The sequence below is a fragment of the Camelus dromedarius genome, chromosome 13 (genome assembly GCF_036321535.1).
Source record: "Camelus dromedarius isolate mCamDro1 chromosome 13, mCamDro1.pat, whole genome shotgun sequence".
Lineage (NCBI taxonomy): Eukaryota > Metazoa > Chordata > Mammalia > Artiodactyla > Camelidae > Camelus > Camelus dromedarius.
Window position 1 is genome coordinate 27,889,771 of NC_087448.1, and position 19,972 is coordinate 27,909,742.

General features: G+C 37.7%; 1 protein-coding gene across 14 annotated transcripts in view; it reads left to right on the forward strand.

The window, feature by feature from the left end:
* The window catches only part of KLF12 (KLF transcription factor 12), a 507,694-nt gene that overhangs the window by 207,978 nt on the left and 279,744 nt on the right, over positions 1-19,972 (forward strand). For 2 of the 14 annotated variants that reach the window (XM_031466112.2, XM_031466113.2), the window contains exon 2: positions 13,168-13,210. The exons of the other annotated variants lie outside the window; for them this stretch is intronic. The gene's annotated coding sequence lies outside the window, so the exon portion shown is untranslated. The remainder of the gene's footprint in view (positions 1-13,167; positions 13,211-19,972) is intronic. 14 annotated transcript variants of the gene reach the window in all.

Sequence of the window (19,972 nt, forward strand, 5' to 3'; positions counted from 1 at the left end):
AGAAGATGAGACTTAATGTTCAGATTCATCCAAATTGAAATCAAAGTGAATGATATTGATATTTGATTCCAAATAAAGTGATTTTTTTAATGGTAGTAAAACATACATAACATAAAATTTACCTTTTTATCTATTTAAAAAAAGTGTTAATTTGACAAAGCTATAGCTTTTCACACTGTGCAAAGTACTATTCTAAATAATGGAAATTCAAAGATAAATAGAACCTGATTCTTGTCCTCAAAAAGCAAAAGTAGAGTTAAACCCATGTATTTTCACGTACCTGTATCTAACTTGGAAATATGTGCATGCAAATGTAAGTTACAAAGATGAAAACCATTCCTTCCCTATTTAATGAAAAGAAGGACTTGTAAATACTGCTTTATTTTTATTTTTTAATTGTGGCAAATATATATGACTTAAAACTGACCTTTCAGCCATTTTTAAGTGTACAAGTCAAGGTGATTTTTATTCACTGTGTAATTCAAGCATCAAGGGGAATTATATAAAGTTTTATTACAGAAGCATAAAGCTAAAAAAGAAGTTGATTTGCAAATCTTTTACATTTTAGGGGGGAATTAAAATAACTGATTTTCTTTCCTCTTCCACCTTTCTTCGTTTTTCACACATATATTTCGGTAGCTGAACTCTTGCCAAGTTATTTTAAACCCGTTTTTCCTCTACTTAGAAATCTTTTTTTTTTTTTTTCTCAAAGTCTTAAAAAGATAATTTTTTTTCATGGGATATATTTGCAATCCATGTGCAATTATTTACAATAATTTCATAATAAAGATAAGAAATTGATAGTTATGGGTGTGTTTCAGTTGGCCTGAGCTGTGTTTATTAATGAAGTCAAGCTCTGAGTAAGGGTACCTAAAATTCAGCTGTTGTGCTGGGAAAATCTTAGCAAATCTAAATTATTTAAGGAAGTAACCATTGCATTCTCCAGATAATATTTTCTTTCTATCATAGGGACTCTAGAGAAGTGATTATACATGACAGTAATCAAGTTAGCTGCCTGATATATCTGCTTGGTCTGTAAGCTGTGTCTGCAGTCATTTGGTTATCTCATCAGATCAGTCTGATCCATTTCATTTTGCTTAATTGATTGATGATATAATCTACATTATTTTGTATTTATGATAGTGACTATTTATAAAAAGGCAGAGCATATACTTGTATCACTCTGAATTCCCTTTTGTACCTTTCATGTTCAATATAGTAAATTATTATGGGCTAGATAGACCTATGGCAATGAAGTACCAGAACCTTTGCATCTACTTAGACTATTCATCGAGTTTATAAAACTATGAAAAAAAATGAAATGGCCACTATGTGTTATTTACTAATGTTCATAACCAAATTAGTAACACAATTAAGAACCTTCAAATTGACTTTGAAATTACAGCAGTAAATATGGCATCAAATGTATTTGGACACTTCATCTGAGTGGATTAGCAACAGATCTTTCTCTTCTTGGAAAATAGAAGTAGTCAGGAAGGAATGACATTTGCATAAAGGCACTTCCTTTTGCCACCTTTGAATTTTTTTTTTTTTTTAGAAGTATGGTTTAATCTTATCTCATTAACCTGCTTTAAGCTCTTTTTCAAGTATCACAGCTAAACTGAAGGATTTATTTCCTTGCTTGTACTTTTAAAACACTGCTGTCAGACAAAGTTAAGGCAAGGCAAGCAGTGGAGACACAGCCCCCTTTTGTTTTCATTTCATTTGCATTTGTTCATGACTGCTAAGGTATTTTAAATTCCCAAAGGAGTGTGCTTGCTCTATTATATATAAATTGTTACCTGAAAGGGTCTGTAAGAGATCAAAGTAAATGTCAGCCTAGTAAATAGAAGAGATTTTTTTTTTCTCCCTGAGCTACATTATAAAGGGAGATTTCTTTTGCCTTATTTATGTTTAGAACTTAATGTGGTTAGGAAAACAGTGAGTTATTATTAAAGTTCGCAAAGCGTCAGGAGTTTCAAACATTTGAAGTCTATTGAAAGCGAAATAATTGATAAATCAAATAAATTTGATTGCTTGGACTTTCTCCTAATTTCCTATGTTTTAAAGAGGTTTTGTTTTTTTTCCTTCCTTCATGTATAAAACCAAAATTTGGCTGAACTAAATGATTCTGCCCATTTCCCTTAAAATAATGTTTCAAATGAACAGTACTAACTTGTTTATATTGCCAGTTATTTTATAGGATATTGAAAGTTAAAGAAGATGAAATATATCAGAGAACTAAACTAATTTGTATCTGTGGCATCATGCTTTTGGTCAAAAAGGTTTTGCAGCACATGTATTCATGTGTGTCCTCGCTTCCTTTCTGTCTCTTGGCTGCAGTCCACTTGATGGCTGCTAATTCATAGGGACTCTTAGTGTATCACAGAGAAGTTTTTGGGCATGAGAGAATGACCCATATACTCTTTACTTTCATTGGTTTCTGGAATCGCAACTTCTGTGCTATTGCTAGTGAGGACAATTACATACATAAGCCATTTAATGGATAACCAAAGTGTTTAATCATGGAAGATTTATTATTTTGCTGGGTATTTTTTAGAGTGCAAAGTTGGAGTGCAGAAAGTATTTTCCCTGAAACATCACTGGGTATGTGCTTATTAGAGGTGGTTAATTCTACAAAACATAGTTATTCTATAATATCTGGTCTGCTTTGAATGTGCTATGCCATTATCACACTCACTATATGACAGGGTATCTACTGGGGGTTTGAATTCTCATATGAATTTTTAGGGGCACTGCTATAACTCTTGACAGCAGAAATACGAATCTGGAAGTTAGAAGTCATAGGCAACTTGGTATTTCGGGGGCTGGAGGATGGAAGGGGTTCCGTTACACTGGTGGTGGTAAACGGTTAGGGTTTGGGGTCCCTTACCAGGATATCTTTTAGGGACACTCTTAACTCTAGCTCTGTTTCATATACCGCTTTATTTTCTTCGAAGTCCCCAGAAACTTGGCTGATCAACTATTTGCAATCAACATCTGATGCTTCTGACCAGACTTGCTGTTTCTACCTCCCTCTTTCTTGCTGTACTGAGTTCAGTGGTGTCCCCTTAAAATTCATGTCCTTGGAACCTCTGAATGTGCCCTTATATGAAATAGAGTTGTTGCAAATGTAATTAATTAAGAGGAGGTCATACTGGCGTGGGGTGGGCTCTTAGTCCAGTATGATTGGTGTCCTTGGAAGAGACACAGACACATGGTGGGGGTGGGCAGGGAGGGGGAGACTGTGTAACGATTGAAGCTTCTGACGTTTTGGTTTTGGACCTGTAGCCTTCAGAACTGAGAGGAAATAAGCATCTATTGTTAGAAGCCACCTGGTTTGTGGTACTCTGTCACAGCAGCCCTAGGAAACCCATACACCTGCCAATAAGCTGAAAAGGACCGTCTCCAAGTTTCTCTACTGCAAATCTGTTTTTGAGGCAACTTTTAAATAATATTAAAGTTCCCAAAGGGATAATGCTACTAGAAATGGTACAAAAGTAGAATATAAATTAAGAAAGTCACATAGTTCAAGGAATTCCAAAATCAAAGCTGAGATCTCTCGTTGGAAGGGCATTACCTTTCAACTGCAGCTTTAGTTTTGTATCTTGTCGGAATGCATTTCCATGCCTCAGAGATTCTAATTTAGTTGGTTTAGGGTTGGGCCCCGGCATCTGTATGTTTCAGCTTCCCAGGATGGTCTGGGAACATGCGGCGTGAGGTGAGAATCATTGGTGTGGAGTGCGGGACAAGGAGCATGCAGTCTAGAGCAGTGGTTCTCAGCCCTGGCTGCACCCTGGAATCATCAGGGTGGCTTTGAACACCTACGGATGCCTGAGCACCCAGCCCAGAGATTCTCTGGTCATTGGTAAGGGATTCAGATGGCTCAGAGGGAGTTTTAAAAGCTCCTAATGAGTTCTGATGTGCAGCCCAAGTTGAGAAACACTGGTCTCAAGGTCTTTATATTCTAGTGAATAGCAAGGATATTTATCATCTTAAACTTCTGGGGATTATGATGATGATTTTTTTTTTTTATGCAGCGGACAGATTTAGGTTAAGATTTCTTTCAGCAAGACAAACAAATTTATTATCTGATTACTTCCATTCTCACAATACAAGGCTTTCCAGACATCTTTGAAAATGGAGGCCAGTGAGTTGTGTGCACGTTGGGTGTCTTGGGAGGATTGGAGCAGTCACTGGTGGCTGCATCTTGGTTGGGAAGGGGATTGGTGTGTTTTTTCTCTCTACCATTGCCTTTTCTGCTATTTGAAAACCTGTCTTGGGCCCACATTAAGGAGATGAGGATGAACATATAGAGTTGAAAAAGTGTAGGAGATGAGCAGATTCTCCAGTGGGAAAGAACAGAATAGGAAAAATGTCATCTGGCAGAAGAGAGGAGGCAAAGAGGTACTGTTGTAACTGGTGGTCCTTTAAGTATAAGAGTGAGGAATGTCCTTTGAGTCTGGAGAAAGGGGACTTGATGTGTGTGTGTATGTGGACATACGTACTAATACTTGGGAATAATTTTCTTCTGTGACATGAAAATGTGTACATACAGTAGATTACATTCTTTTTCTCTGAAATTCTGTCTGCAGTGAATGTTGCCATTGTATTGTGTGATGGTTTCATGAGAGTGTGTTCCTTCTGGTCTTGTGATCTACCTTCTACTATGTAGACTTGACAAGAGGGTTGTACCCACAGTGCTCGGGACTGAGAGCTGGTTGTTAATACACCTCCGATGCTTCCTAGTGGCTGTTTCTAGTATTTCGCTGTTGCCATTTCTTACACAGAGATGATAGGTTAAAATACCTAGGAAGACATGAAAATAACAGATTTAATGTGCGTCCATTTCCTGTAGAAGGCTTGGAAAGAATGCCGCTGTGTTGATTTTTCATTTTGTGCCGGTTTCCTTGTCACGCTCAGGTGTTTTGCTAGCTTCCTGGGGACCATAAGTATGTTCCTTTTTGTTTATTTGTTTCTAAGCTCCACTACTGATCTCAGTGTTCAGCCATTTGAAACCTGTGGTCCAGGCTAATGCTACCATTAAGGAGACCTCAATATTGGTGAAATTCTTTGAGGCTGCTCTCTCTCTGATGTATGCTTGATGACTGCTTCTTGAAAATAATAGTAGTCATAGCTATCTGAGGTTCTGGTGTACCTACTAAACACTCTTGCATTATTGCATTTAACTTACTTCTATTTTATTGGTAGGAGACTGTCACTGAGCATTTTTAATTTGGATCTAACCAGGGGTGTACTGGTAAATGGCTTTCTGAGTAAAAGCTGTGATTTGTTGCATTTGCTGATTTCCTTGATAGAAATACGCTGACCACGATGGATTTCTAGCTACAAAAGTCTAGTTACAGGGTTATGTAGAGATGTACAAAGTCAGCTCTCCCACACCGGTACTAGCCGGCTCCAGTCCTCTCTGGATCTTACATCACAGTTAATGTAGTTTCTGTTGTATTTTCCTTCCTTCCTCCCTCCATCCTTTCCTTCTCTTCTTCCCTCCTTCCCTTCCTTTCTCCCTCCCTGCTCCCTTCAGGCAGTTATTTTACAGAATCTCCTGTATCGCTATGTCAGGGACATCACGTCCTGTTTGTATCTTCTTCTGTTACGGGTTTTTCTTAGAGACGTGGGATTATCATCCACTGTCAACATCCAGGACGCTTATTGCCTTAAACTGAAGTAGAATTGATAGGATTTATTATATTAAGTTGTCTCTTTTATTCTTGATAAGAAAAGTGTTTGAGCAGGCTATCAAGTCAAATGCCTGATCATTTCAGATGTGAGTAGCAATTTTATGAACTTATTAGTGACAAATCACACTGATTTTATTCATGATACCAACTGTTCTTTTTGAGTTGAATTCAGAATGCATCTTTCTTTCCATGCCTCCTTTTCCTCTGCATAGCTTTTACCCGAAACCACTTTTTCTCCAGAGTAGGGTTTGCTTGACACAGCTATGTAGTAGCAGACTCGGAAGGGTTCTGATCTTGATGGTAATGAAAAACCATGAGAATTGTCAGTCATCTTTCTTCGTAATTGGGAGGAAAGTGCCCAGTGTTCACATCTCCTTCCTGTTCCATATTTTGATGGAAAAGTCTAAACACTTGTCTGATCTCCTTCCCCTTGTCAATTTCTGCCTGATTTTAAATCTCAGAAAACATGTGTCTTAGACTTTTCATTTATCCTGTTTTGGGCTGTAACACCGACTTCCTTAAAAATTAGAGTGCATTCTGACTCTGCCTTTTTCAAGTGTCCTGCCCTTGCTGAGACCTTGAGTGGGATATATTAGGCTGCTGCCATCTTTGTAGGATTTGTCCTGTAGTGATGAGGGTACCCATATTCTTTCTTCAGCAGAGCCGTGACAGGTGAATAAGAGTAGAGCATGCTTGAATCCATCCCTGGCATGGACCACTTGCTTTTTCTGCATTAATGGACTATGCTGAGGTTGCTTTAGTCCATGAGTCCTGTGCAGTTTGCAAAACAAAAGAACTGTTAAACAATTTCTGAAATTGCTTCCTGAAGTTTTTTTTTTATGCATGCAAAGATATTTTAGCAAATATAAATAGACTTGTAATGTGTCCTTTATAACCAAATTCTCTGTAAGAATGACCTCGTTTTAAATGCAGGCTGCATTTTTCTTCTCCAGCATGTCAAACCCCTTTAAGGCATGGCCACAGACCCTGGGATTTCCCACTCAACAGAATGTCATTTTATGTTTGATCCCCAAAGAGTTCAGAATTGTTGAGATTTTATGACTGCCTGACACTTACGCTTAATGTGCAGGCCAGGACACTGAGCGATGGGAGCAGATGGGCATGGAGACTGGGGACCGTAGATGGAGTTTATGTCACTGTTACAGAGGACACTGAAAGAAAACCCCAGAGGGGTTCCAGTGTGGCCTGCAGTATGGACAATTTATTTTGCTTTCGTTGAGGAAATAGTTAAAAGAATAGATTTTTTCTTAACTATTAAAATTGGAAGCGTTTTCCACAAGAAAAATTTCCCGGAGAAGAAGGCATTTTATTTCTCAGTCTAATGATAAGAAGGGATGCAAAGTGAAATTGATCTGTTTTCCTACTTGAATTTAAACATATAGATCTTTGATTGCAAGGAACTTCTAAAGTTAAAAAGACTTACTGTGACTAAGTGTCTTGACAGCAAAATCTGATTTTCAAACATGAACAGCGTAAATGGAAACTGCTTTCTCCCTGTGATAGTTCTACAATAATTGTACTGATTTATGACGAATATGTTTGTTATCCAGAGAGTTACATCAAAATGGAATTAAATTCAGTACTTTTAGAGCCAAAAAATCTCTTTTGGTTGAAAGTCTTCATACGGAGAGTTAACAGTATGAGAATGAAAATATATACACTATGGGTAATTTCTATTAGGTCAATAAAGCATGCCTGACATTTGTTGTTTGTTTTCATCAGTAAAAAAGAAAAAACATAATGTGGTTTTCCAAACAAGTAGGTCTTGCTGAATCATCTATGACAAGACTAAGATGTTGCATAAACATTTTCATGTTGTGGAGATAAACATCATTTTTAGTGAAACAGAAATGTCTGGTAAAAACTACATTTGTGAATGTTTTAACCGGTGACCCAGAGATGAGTTTGCCTTGTTGAAATTATATGTGTGAATTTATTTTGAATACCTTTTCAGCAGTGGTGCACTCCTTCCTAGAGCATTTCTGCATTTGAAGTCACATTTGCAGGAGAGAAGTAGCTCTGTGTGTGTGTGTGTGTGTGTGTCTGTGTCTGTGTGTTATGCCTAAGAAAGCAGGGTAACTGGAGGGAGGGGAGAAGAGAATTAGAGATCCTGGAAAATTTCTAGTGAGGGAGGGTTTGAGATGACTTCATTGTGCAGCAACATAATCATTAATTTAAAGTTGCTAAAATGCTATTGAAGTTTTTCCCCTCTTGGGGATGTTGCTTTTATGCTTTTTGTTTAAGGCTTTTAAAAAAAGGTTGTAAAAGCAATGATTATAAGGACTTCAGAGCTTTTCTCATGGCTTTGGTTGTTCCAACTGTAATTTCTCACCTTTTCCTATAGCTGGTGCTCTGGAAGGTAGCGCGGAGCTGGGAGGCACCTCTGAATAATCCAGAGCCCGTGCTCCCTCCCTGTCTGTAGCAGAGTCAGCCGGGCCCGTTGGCTGCTGCTCGGGGACTGTCTGCCCTGATGATGTCTTACCCGCTGTTGCTTCAGCTCTGAGGGTGGACAGTGGTTGACATGCCAGGGCCTTTGCTTTTCCGTCTTTTGCTGCCCTTTGCCAGTTACTCTCCACTCAGACTGTTGGAGAGATACGTGTAAGTACTAATATCAATACATGTAGTATGTCTGTATCACTTCCATCTCTTTTGACAGTCGCCAGCCTATCTCAGGAAAACCTCTTTCCTTCTTTTTCTCCCATTTGTAATAAAAAGATAATGACCCCGTTTCTGCCGTTCCATCGCTTTTTATGGCAATGTTAAACCTGTGTGTACACAGTCTGTATTTAGCAAATAGATGAAAATAGCGTTTCCCAATAAAGAGAAGAGTTAGAAATAAGATCAAGATGAGATCTCAAATAGAGTCAAGTGACTGGTCAGTTTCAGAGGGTTTCAGACTTCCTGGAGTTGTGTGAATCATCTGTGTTGGCTTTTATTTTTTTCTGTTGAGAGCATTTATTTATTCATTTAGTTTTAGTTCACCTTTATGTCGAAGTACAGTTCACATGCAGAAAAGTGCACATATTACAAGGATACAAATGGATGAACTCCCACAAAGTGAACATAAATACTCAGCGACCACCCAGATCAAGTTATAAAACATGATCAGCAGCCACTCACAGCAGTCAGCTACTCTCTCACCTCTGTTACTGCAGACGACTGTCTGTCCCTCATGCTATATATGTACACATGCTCTTTCTGGATTCTTTTGTGCAACATTATGGTTTTTTAAAAAAAATAAATTGTTTTTATTGAAGTATAGTTGCTGTACAAAGTTATGACATTACCAGTGTACAATACAGTGATTGATCATTTAAAGCTAATATTCCACTTATAGTTACTATAAAATATTGGCTATAGTCCCTGTGTTGTACAGTATATCCTTGTAGCTTATTTTATGCCTAATAGTTCATAGCTTTTGCTCCCCTCTCCATATTGCCCCTCCCCTTTCCCTCTCCCCACTTTTGATTACTCGTTTGTTCTTTGTATCTGTTTCTTTTTTTATTGTTGTATTCACTAGTGTTGTATTTTTTTAAGATTCCACATATAGGTGACATCATACAGTATTTGTTTCATCATTGTTTTTTAGATTCATCCCTATTGTTCTTTTTCATTGCTGTATAATATTCTATTATAAGAATTTATCAAAAAGCTTCCACAGATTTATTTATAGATTTTACTGTTGATGGACATCCTGATTGTTTCCAGTTTTCAGCTGTTAGGAATGCACTGCTGTGAATATTCTTGTGAGTGCCTTTTGGCATGTGTGTGTACACGTTTCTGCATGGCATATTGCTAGAGGTAGAACTACTGAGTCTTCAGGAATCTATTTTCATTTTAGTAGATATTGCCAAACAGTTTTCCTGAGTGACTACACTAATTTAGACTTTCATTAACAGTATATGAAAGTTCCAGATGCCCCGTATCTCACTGTTCTCTATATTTTCTCATTCTCTTTTTGCCATGCTGATGGCTGTATGTTGATATCTTAGTGGTGGCTTTAATTTACACTTCCCTAATGATTAAAGGGGGATGCAAACCTTTCATATGTTAATGGCCACTTAGCCATCTTTAAGGGGGAAACTTGTCCAAGATTTTTTGGTCTATTTAGAAAAAAACTAGCTTATCTGTCTTTTTCTTTTTTGTTCATTTCTAAAATTGAACCGTGTCTTAAATCCACTATGGCATTGGGTGGGGAGGGTGAGAATCGTGGAAAAGTTACTCAGGTAGAAATATGTATTTGTTCATTCATTTAACAAAAGTTTATTGAATATCTCTTATATTCACAATGATAAAAAGGTATGTCTGCTTTTGCAGTCTAGTGGGCGATTAAGACAAGTCAAAAGACATCAAGAAGACTTGAGGTTAAGTCCTTAGATAAGTAAGGACAAGGAGAAAGCCCAGTGAAAAAGCAGAGCACATAGTAGGCTCCGAGATTTTACGGAAAGACTTCCCGTAAGAGAAGAAAGGGAGCTAAAACTTCGATGAAAAATAGGAGTTAGCCAGATGAAAATTAGGATGGGGAATAGTTTTAGGTAGGAAGAACAAAATCCCTTTGGAGAGATGGCAGTGCCTTTGGAGAGGAGGGGTGTGTTTGCATGGAGGTCAGGGGGTGTTTAAGTACTCATTAATTCATTTAATTATTATCTGCTAGCACCTCTCATCTTCCAAACCCTGTGTGAGTTGCAAGGACAGAAGGGTGGAGAAAATTATTAACAACAACAGTGATGATACCTAAAATTTACTGAGAGCTTCCTGTGCTGGGCACTGTGCTAAGTGCTGTCCTTGCATTGTTCATTGAGTTCCCATAGCTGTTCCGTGACATGGGCATGGCTGTTATTCTTGTTTTGTATTTGAGAAAGCAGGGTCCCGTAAAGGTTAAATAACTTCAGTAAGCCCTAGAAAGCCTCTGTGCCCACTGGAAATAAGCCTATGGGGGACTTCAGAAACTGCCCAGAGAATTACACATACAAATTATAATTGCATTGACGGTTATAGTAGCAACAAGTTAGATAGGGGTCTGTATGTCGTAACTGGAATAGACTATAAGAATAAACATTTTCTAGCATTGTTTTAAAATTATAGGTGTATAATATACTACGTGTATATTATATACTATATTAATACCGTATATAAATTATTGTATATAGAAATAGTTCTGTGCATTTATGATAATGAGTGGAGTGGAAGTCTTTGGGTTTGATTCCTGACTCTACCATTTATTACTTATGTAACCATGGCAGATTCCTAAACTGTTTGCTTCTCTTGGCAAAACATTATCTTAAATCCCTGCTATATTCATTTCAAAATTTGGTGGTCCTGTGAGGAAAAATAATCAAATTTGCCTTTGGTCCTTTTCCTGAAAGTTTCAGGGTACTGAACACTAAGAAAAAAAATTTGCAGGCTGAGACCTGGTAAAGTATATTACTTTTGGGCCTGCAGAAAATTTGGGGATTGAACCGAAGGCACTGAAAATAGAAGGTTATAATTGAAATGTCAGCAAATATAACTTTAACAATTCTAGTTGATGCTTTCGGAATATTAAATATACCTGTTAAGTGCATTTTTTCCTTTCAGTATGTAAATTTTAATGTGCATCCCGAATCTCTCCAGCCATATTTCCTCTATCAGTAGTCCCCTGTGGCAACTTTATCTTTGAATGCAAACTATTCTTGTTCAATATTTGAGTAGTGATAATGAGTTTTATTCTGTGAGTCACAGCCTTAGTACCCTAAACTATACCCAATATAACTTTACCATTTGCAAGAACTAGAGTGTTTTGTATTCCAAATGGCAATTTTAATGTTTTATTCATTACCGGTAAACAAATGCAGAACACAGGAAGAAGACTGTTTATGACAGTAGAATGGGCAGATACGTTTGTGTTAGTGGGGTGCCCTCTATCCATGGGGCTGGCAAGCCTGAACTGCTGAAATGCATTGTTCCAGGAGCCTTCTAGAACATTTTGACAATGTGAATGATATTTGAATTAGCGATCTAAGTGTCCCAGAGCTGATTAAAAAAATCATATTTTGTTCAGAGCCCGTTTAAGGGGTTCTTATTCCCTCTTGTTGCCCAGTGGCTTACTCTTCAGACTTTTCCTCAGAAAAGGAAAATCGTTCCAGGTGTGTGGTTGAAAGTAACCTGCTGCAAGCAGTGAATTTATTCTGACTCTCTTGTTTTACTTAAAATCATGTGTTTCTTAATATTATATAATTAAAAAATTTATTTTTAATTGAAGCATAGTTGATTTATGATGATTCCAGTGTACAGCAAAGAGATTCAGTTATACATACATATATATATATATTCTTTTTCAGATTCTTTTCTATTATAGGTTATTACAAGATATTGAATATAGTTCCCTGTGCTATCCAGTAGGTTAAATCATATGATTTTTGAACTGTGTTCGTAATATACTGTTTGTTTTAATATATTTTCTCAAAAAAAATCCAAAAATGAAATTGATGCTTCTATTAGAAATACCATGTTTTATTATGTGCATTTATGTTCTTCCTGGCACATCTCTGCAAAGGCCCAGACAAATCTACAGTCTCTCCAGTTTGTAATTTCCTTGGCTGTCTAGATACTTTGAGTCTGAAGGTCAGAATAGCACAGTGCATATCATGAACTGGCTGATGTTTGGATTGTGTTTTTGTTTTGTTTGTCTTTTGTCAGCGAAGCCATCTAGCCATGTTTTAAAAATTAGGAGATTTCATAAATGGGTATAGAGGCTTCATTTCATTTGAATACAGTTGCAGGGGAACCATTGTGGGAAGTTGAGTAGCAGCGGAACTCTGCAGAGAGGACCTCCCTTCTCCCTCCCCACTTCAGCTTTATTTTGCGTGGCTACATTCTTTCAACCTCCTGGCTCCTATTAGCATGAGATTTGTAGTTGCCTCAATAAATTAGCCCAGAGCTTCCCAGCTGGTGTTTTGGGTGTTGGGTCCAGGTGTGGTGAGGTCCTGATTTCCTTGGACAATTGAAGATGATGTAAAAAGGTTGGGAAGCACTGAGTTATTAGCCTTTTGGTAAGTTCATGTGTGAATTGGCACCCACTCTCAGGATGCCCTAAGGCTGTGGGTTCAGGGAATTTTTTCACTTGAGGGCCTCTCTTGTGTTTATCCCAACCTGTGGAGAATGGTCAACTTTTAAAGGCCTTCTGCAGAATCAGAGGAAATAAATCCATGTGCTCTCTTTACCAAGTAGATTGGTTCTCTGAAGTCAAAAGTTTTATCATTAATGAACCAATATCTGTTGAGAACAGTCTTGCTCACGTTGCCTGAGAGTGATGGGTGGAGACTCTCAGCTTGCTCATTTATAAAGTCACCACACAGGGCGGGGATATTTGGTAGAAATCAGATGATTGATAGCGTGCCTTTACATGTAACTCCATGAGAAAAATGAGGGTTGATAAAAGAGTTATAATGTGATTATTTTTTAGGTGCTGCTGCTTGTCCATAAAAGTGCTGGAAAATTCCTTAAAGGTACAGTGAATTCTTTCACCGCTTTTACACATTATGCAAATGATAAAGTCTGTTAATCAATTTTGTTTCCTCAGAAGAACGCCTATGGAGAAACATGTAAAGAGCAACAGTATGGCACAGAATGGATGAAAATGTTGTCAGTAGGTTTGACATTTAGAAATTTAGGAGGCTTATTTGGCCTGAGTTTCCAAATGATGCTGTAATGTCATCTAGACTTGGCTGTGTTCAGTTTGATGATGTATATAGTGTCCAGTGCACTTCCCATCAGCAGTGGAGTGGATGTGTGATGCAGAATATGTTACACTTTATTTTATCAATTTAAATACAGCTTTGCTTCAGGACATAAAGTGGATGTTGGGTTATATTTCTGGTCCTCCGGGGGTATTTTAGCTTTAATAGTCTATGAGGATTATGGAAAGCCCTTGACACTTGAGTTCAGGCACGGCTGTGTGTGAATGACTGTGCTTTTGGAAGATCCATGCAATACTTTTGAGATCACTTTGCAGAGTTTCCAAAGATCTGAAGATTGATAATCTGGTGAGAGAAAAATCAGGTACCAGCAAGCATCAAATACATTCTACACAGTTATAGCTCTCCGAGGGGCTGAAGACTGTGCTCAATTAACAGTACATGTTGTGATACATTTACATCCAGATACGTTAAATGCTAGATTAAACAAGAAAACATATCTTTGGGGAATTGAGTGGTAGACAAGTCATTAAGGTCTCTATAAAATACAATTAGAGGCCAGGAAAATTCCCAGTGTTTTGTACAAGGCTTTGAAGTGTAGGACCTTGCCCAGCGCTGTGCAATACAAACATAATGCAAGCTGCTTAGATAATTTTAGAGTTCCTCCTTGCCATGTTAGGACGTAAAAAGAAATAGGTGAAATTAATTTTGATAATATATTTTATTTAATCTAGTATATCCAGAATATTGCCATTTCAACACATAATACCAAATAATAGATGAAACATTTAAAATTATGGTTTTTGGTAAAAGGTCTTGAAAATCTGGTGTGTATTTCACACTTGCAGGGTAACTTGATTTGGATCCACTGCATTTCAGGTGCTCAGCACATATGACTGGTGGCTATTGGAGGAGCCACGAGGAGTTCATGGCTTTTAGTTTCTTTAGTACTGTGAGTAGAGATTTTATGCTGTTCCAGTTTGTACTTTCATGATAATTAAAAAGAAAAAATCTGAAATCTGTGCTTTCTGAAACCTAGTGTCCTCCTTTATTTCTAACTAGACCAGGGATTCAATTGAAAAGGGGAGGAAGTTTGAGTACTTGTTGATTCAGTGAATGAGTGATTCAGGTTCATAGTAAAAGAGATCACGGTGTGGATTTCCTGATAATTAAGGGTGACATTAAAGAGACAATAAAAGAGAGGCTGTAGAAGTTACTGAAAATCAAAGTCTGACTAATTCTGGAATAGATACAATATTAAGTGATGAAGTTTTAAAAAATAGAGCCAAATAATCTTCATAAACAGGAATTCTGGATGGTGGATTTTCAGAATGATCTTTACTTCTATGGGTTTTAGCTTATTTGGATCATATTACTATGAAAAATTGTAAACCCATCTCCTCCTGTTGCTTCGTTCTCTGTAAAAGAAGAGTATGACGTATTAATGTATGTTTTCAGAAAATCTGGTTTATCTTTTATAACTATTTCTCTTTTCTTAAATTAGCATAGAGGATGCCCAGAGAGGTTCACGTGGCTTTTTTTTTCTGATCTCCTTCTGGCTCCAACAGATTCTGTGGCCTGGTAGTGTTGCTTCGTTCTGTGTTTCAAAACCAAAGTACTACTTATAAATGAGAACAATAATAGTTTAATAATAACTGCGATTTTTATCATGTGCCTTCTGCCAGTTGCAATTCTTAGATTCTCTAGACACAGCAAACATACTGAAAGCCTTTTTTTGTAGATGTTGCAAAGCTGAATTTTGGAGACACTGTGACTAGGCGGTGGCCGTGCAACTTGGAAATAGAACAGCTGAGTTTTGCATTCAGGCCTATAGGATGCTAAATGTCATCCAGCATTATGAGGAGAATGAAGTGATATAAAGAAGCATAATTGCTTCCAATGGACTCTGCAGTTGCTGTTCACAGTCTTATAAAAATGGGGAGGCTTAACTTCCCAGGAACTTCTGAGGCTCCTGGCACTTCTGTGGTGTATGTGGGCGTGTTCTTGGTAATGCTTCTGAAAAAACTTACCTTAAAAACAAAGTGTGTTGGCAAGAACTCTGATATACTTTATTAAGTTTAGACCCCATTCAGTGCACAGAACGTATGTGGAGAAGTGGTGCCCAGACATAGCAATAGCCAAGACTCGGGCCATCAGTGGCTCCTGGTCAGAAATGCTTCAGAAAACCCGGCTCTTCCGTGGCTTCTTGAATCCACAAAGTGAGTGCCGTAGCGATGGTTTGTACCAGTCCAGTGCGTGGTGGCTCTCCTGAAACCTGGCCCCGTGTGTAACCGTGTGAATTTGTCCCAGCGTGGCACTTGCAGCAAGCTCGCGCCTCAGAAACTTCCAGTGAGAGGCACTGCGGTGTGAGGGAAAGCGTGTGGGCTTTGGGGTCTGACAGAAGTGTGTTCCAAGTCCTGTTGTGCAGCTTAATAGCCATTAAACTGTTTCGTCACCTGTCAAGTGGAGGTTGACATCCCTTCTTCATGGTGAGGGTTGCCTAAGATCGTGGTGTACGGTACCTGACACACTGCCTGGCATCTGCCTGACTTATGGATTAAATTTCTGCTGCTGAGATACTACTGGAAGTAATATATGCCCTTAAATTACACAGAAGCAAAGTGACAGATCCATTTCTGCGCATTCCAAGTGGCCGCAGTAAAACCCCAAGGCGGGATGTAACTTATAGTCACAGGTGAACACGGTTACAGTGCAGTGCTTTACGGAGCTGCGCTTAGGAGAGAAATTCTCCCTGCTCACCTTCAGAATTGCCCAAGGCTACCCCCAGAGGGTCATTCAGCTACGGGTGTGTCTATAGGCTCAAGCTTTGGAAATAGTGCAAATATCCCACGCCATGGTCCCCACTTTCTCTCCTAAGAATGTATCTTCAGAGTACCAAATAGTGCAGAGATGAGTTACCTGCTGAGTTACCAGTGACCTCTTGGTCATCCATTATATTCCTGCCCAAAGCAGACTAGGAGCCACTGGGAATGAGAAGTTGCAATAAATTTCACTGAATTCACCGATTCAGAGGTAGAACTCAAGCTCTGTTAACCAGTATTCATTTATTTCAGCTCATAGCATAAGCCTTGCAGACTTGTGCGTTTTTAAAATACAGGAATTGTAGCATCCACAACTCTATGTGAAAGAAAGCTTGAAGATGTTTCAGCTCCTTAATTTCATAGATAAGGAAGCCGCAGCCCAGATAGGTTAGCTAGCTTACCTACAGGCACATAGTAGTTAATGGTAGTATTGCTGTATATTATAGTATGGTTTACTCCATCTAATTTGATACGAATCTCACAAAATAATGTTCAGTGGTCAGCTACAAGAATTCTGCATATTACTAGGAGCAATAGAAACGCCAAACAAAGTGCACTGTATGATTGGCTTGCATTAAGAACTGATGCTAGGTATAAAAGATCATTCAAGAGAGTTGGAGCACTAGATGTATCTCAAGTTGCTTGCCCTCCTGTGACCAAGAGTGGCTCATGTAGCCTACTCTTGATAATTGATTGATTCATGGGTGACAGCTAACTTTGGTGTGACTCATGCATACCCTGGACATCATTCTATAATGTCTGTGTGGGGAAAAAAGTAGAGCAAGAATTAGGTGGGACTTTAGGCTTAGGGATGTTCGTTTGTGGGGGTGATAATCAAATCTGGTAGGTGAATCTCCTAAGAGATCAAACAGAGAGAGAAAGCACATCTTAGTTTAAGGAATTTTGGAGGAGACCCCTTTGTAGGCATGTAGACTGTTTAAAAGACATCCAATGGTAATAGAATGGAGATAAGAATGTAGAGACCTCATTGAAACAGGGGAGGAGAATTTTCTTTCCAGGTTCAGGTTGTCGGTAGCACTAAATAGACACCAGTCATCAAAGAGACCATTTGAAGGTTGGGGGGAAGTGGAGAAAAGTAGAGTTAATGAGTTGTGATCATGTGTCTGTGGAAGGCTAGAAATTGCTCCGTAGTTACATGTCACTACGTGTAGTAGTAGATAGAGGTAGCTGAATGCTGGTGTTGAGACAGAGATTATCTGACTATTTTTAAGGTGGGAAAGAAGACACGTATGCCAGAGAAGAGAACAGAATGAGAACCCAGATATGGTGAAGGAAGGTTAAAGACTCTGAGCCAAACCTTTAAGAAGGATAGCTGGAGTAGACCTGTATGTCATAGAGCATTTTAAGAACCTGAAGTCTGAACCACATGAAGTTTGGGAGCAAAAATAAAATAAAGGTCATTATGGAAGTTAGCAACCAGCAACCTTCACGATGAAGGACCTGAATATATTTTGGACAAAGGTTGGTGTCCAGAAACATCTCCCAATAGTGTATGGCTTGCCCTTGTGTGCCACTTGTGGTTCATTTAGATGCTGGTTGGATGTGCTTGTCAAATTTAAGTTGTACAACAGATTCATGAGCAACTTCATAGCCCTGCTGTTGATTACTAGTGAATTGTCATCTACTTGGTTCTCATGAACTGAAATGCGATGGTTTTCCTCCTCCACACCATGGCTTTCTGCAGAGGTGAAGTATGTATCAAACCACAACCCGTGGTATCTCCTGTTCCCAGATTTACCAATGCCTTTTCAGCAGTAGTTTCCCAAATAGTAGCTCGCCGCCTCCAGTCTTCTTTAAATCTTAAAATATATACGATATATGAGGTCTTTTTCATCTTTGTATCCCCATTGGCAGGGAGGGATATTTATTATACAAATGAGAGAATTAATGAGTACATATGATTAGGAACTTTATGGTCTCTTTATATTGTACATATTTTAGTGGCCTTTTAAACAGTTAACTATTTGAAAGCATGAATTATTTCTGCTTAGCATTATTTACAAGAATACACTCTATCATTTGATTAATTTATTGCAACTATTTAGTATTATGATCATGTTATTACTTTCAGAAAAGAATCTAATATAATTTAGTTGCATTTAAACACTGAGCTAAGGGAAACATTTGTCAAAATTAGGATAAATTACTTTTGAAATTATGGATTTTAATAGACATTTGGGGTAACAGACTCAAGCACAGATCAGAAATACTTCTTTGAAATATATTTTCATAATTGACTTATTTTATATTTTATAAGAATGCAGTGGATTTTTGATGTGAAAAGTTAAATTTCTTTTGTACCTGTGCACATGGTTAGATATCACTGGTGAGGAAAGGGAAGAAAAGATTTTCATTAGATTTATTGATCTTGAGTTTTATGGAGAAGATTGTATGAAAATTCTAAAATCTTAAAAAAAATCTCTGAAAACTTAAAAATGAGTTAATGAAAGTGTTAGTTTCTAATTAGGGGATTGGGCAATGTTTCAAATGACTTCAGATTTGGGATGTGTTTTTCTTTTATTGGAGAAGTGTCTGAGATTATGCCTTTATTTCAGAAATACTCACTTTAATCTGTTTGATAGGGAAATACCTAAACTGTCTTGTTGCAGTTGACTTGCTCATCTATTTTCCGTAAACAAAGATGCCATGGCATACAGAAATTATACCAAAATTAATTATAAGAATCATCATAGAATAGTACTTAACATTATGAAGATGAGCCCAAATGTTGATTTTAAAATCCTGGTTCTGTTACTTATTAGGGAAGTTACTTAACTTCTGTTTCCACATCTGTAAAATGAGAGTAATGCTACCACCTACCTCACAAGGTTTGAGGAATATACAAGTAGTGTAGTTAGGACCGTTCCTAGCATGTGTGAGTCTGTATTTGCTGATGCTACAGCCCAACCAGTTACTCCTCTTCCTTCTACTGGGAATTGACATCATTCTACTCAGAGAACAATTTGAATTCATTTCTTTAGTCAGCAGCTTCCCCTCCCTGTATCTCTCTGATTGTATTTAGCCATCCTTTTGGGAATGAAGTTAGAAAATCTAAAGGACTATCCTTTTAAAATCAGGTGTATTTTGAATGATACTGTATTTAAATTAAAATGTGAAAATACACTCCCCATGCATATTGGGGAAATACCCGTGAGCACTTTACTGCTTACTCCCGAGGATTATTTGATAAAGCTACTTCACTTGTAAACATTTCTTAGAAATTATAAGAGGTTAATCTGTATATTATTTATCTATAGGACTAATTATGATTTTAACATATTAGTTGCATCTTTATCTTCAAATAGGTTTTTAAGCCTCCAATGGGCCAATTTTTGTTTTGAGATTATTTTTCAAAATACTTTTGCTACTCCTTGGATGCTATACTACTGTTTTTCAAAATCATTTAAATTTTCTGGAGTATTTTTTAAAAGATGAACTTACTCTTGTAAGTTACATATGCTTCAAGGATTTCTTTCTAATGAGAGTTTTTCACCAGCGCCTTGGCTATGTGTGTGTGTGCGCATGCGTGTAAGTACACACATACCTACAATCTATGGGCATATTTTCGTTGCTTCATATTTGAATAATAAATATTTTGAAGCATTTGATCTATGGGAGTCAGAAATGTCAGATATACCCTCAATCCTGGAACAGAACACAGTTCATGAGAACTGGCTTTTAAAGTCATGCATTTTTCATAGAATTATCTTCTTTAAGTCAGATTTTAATG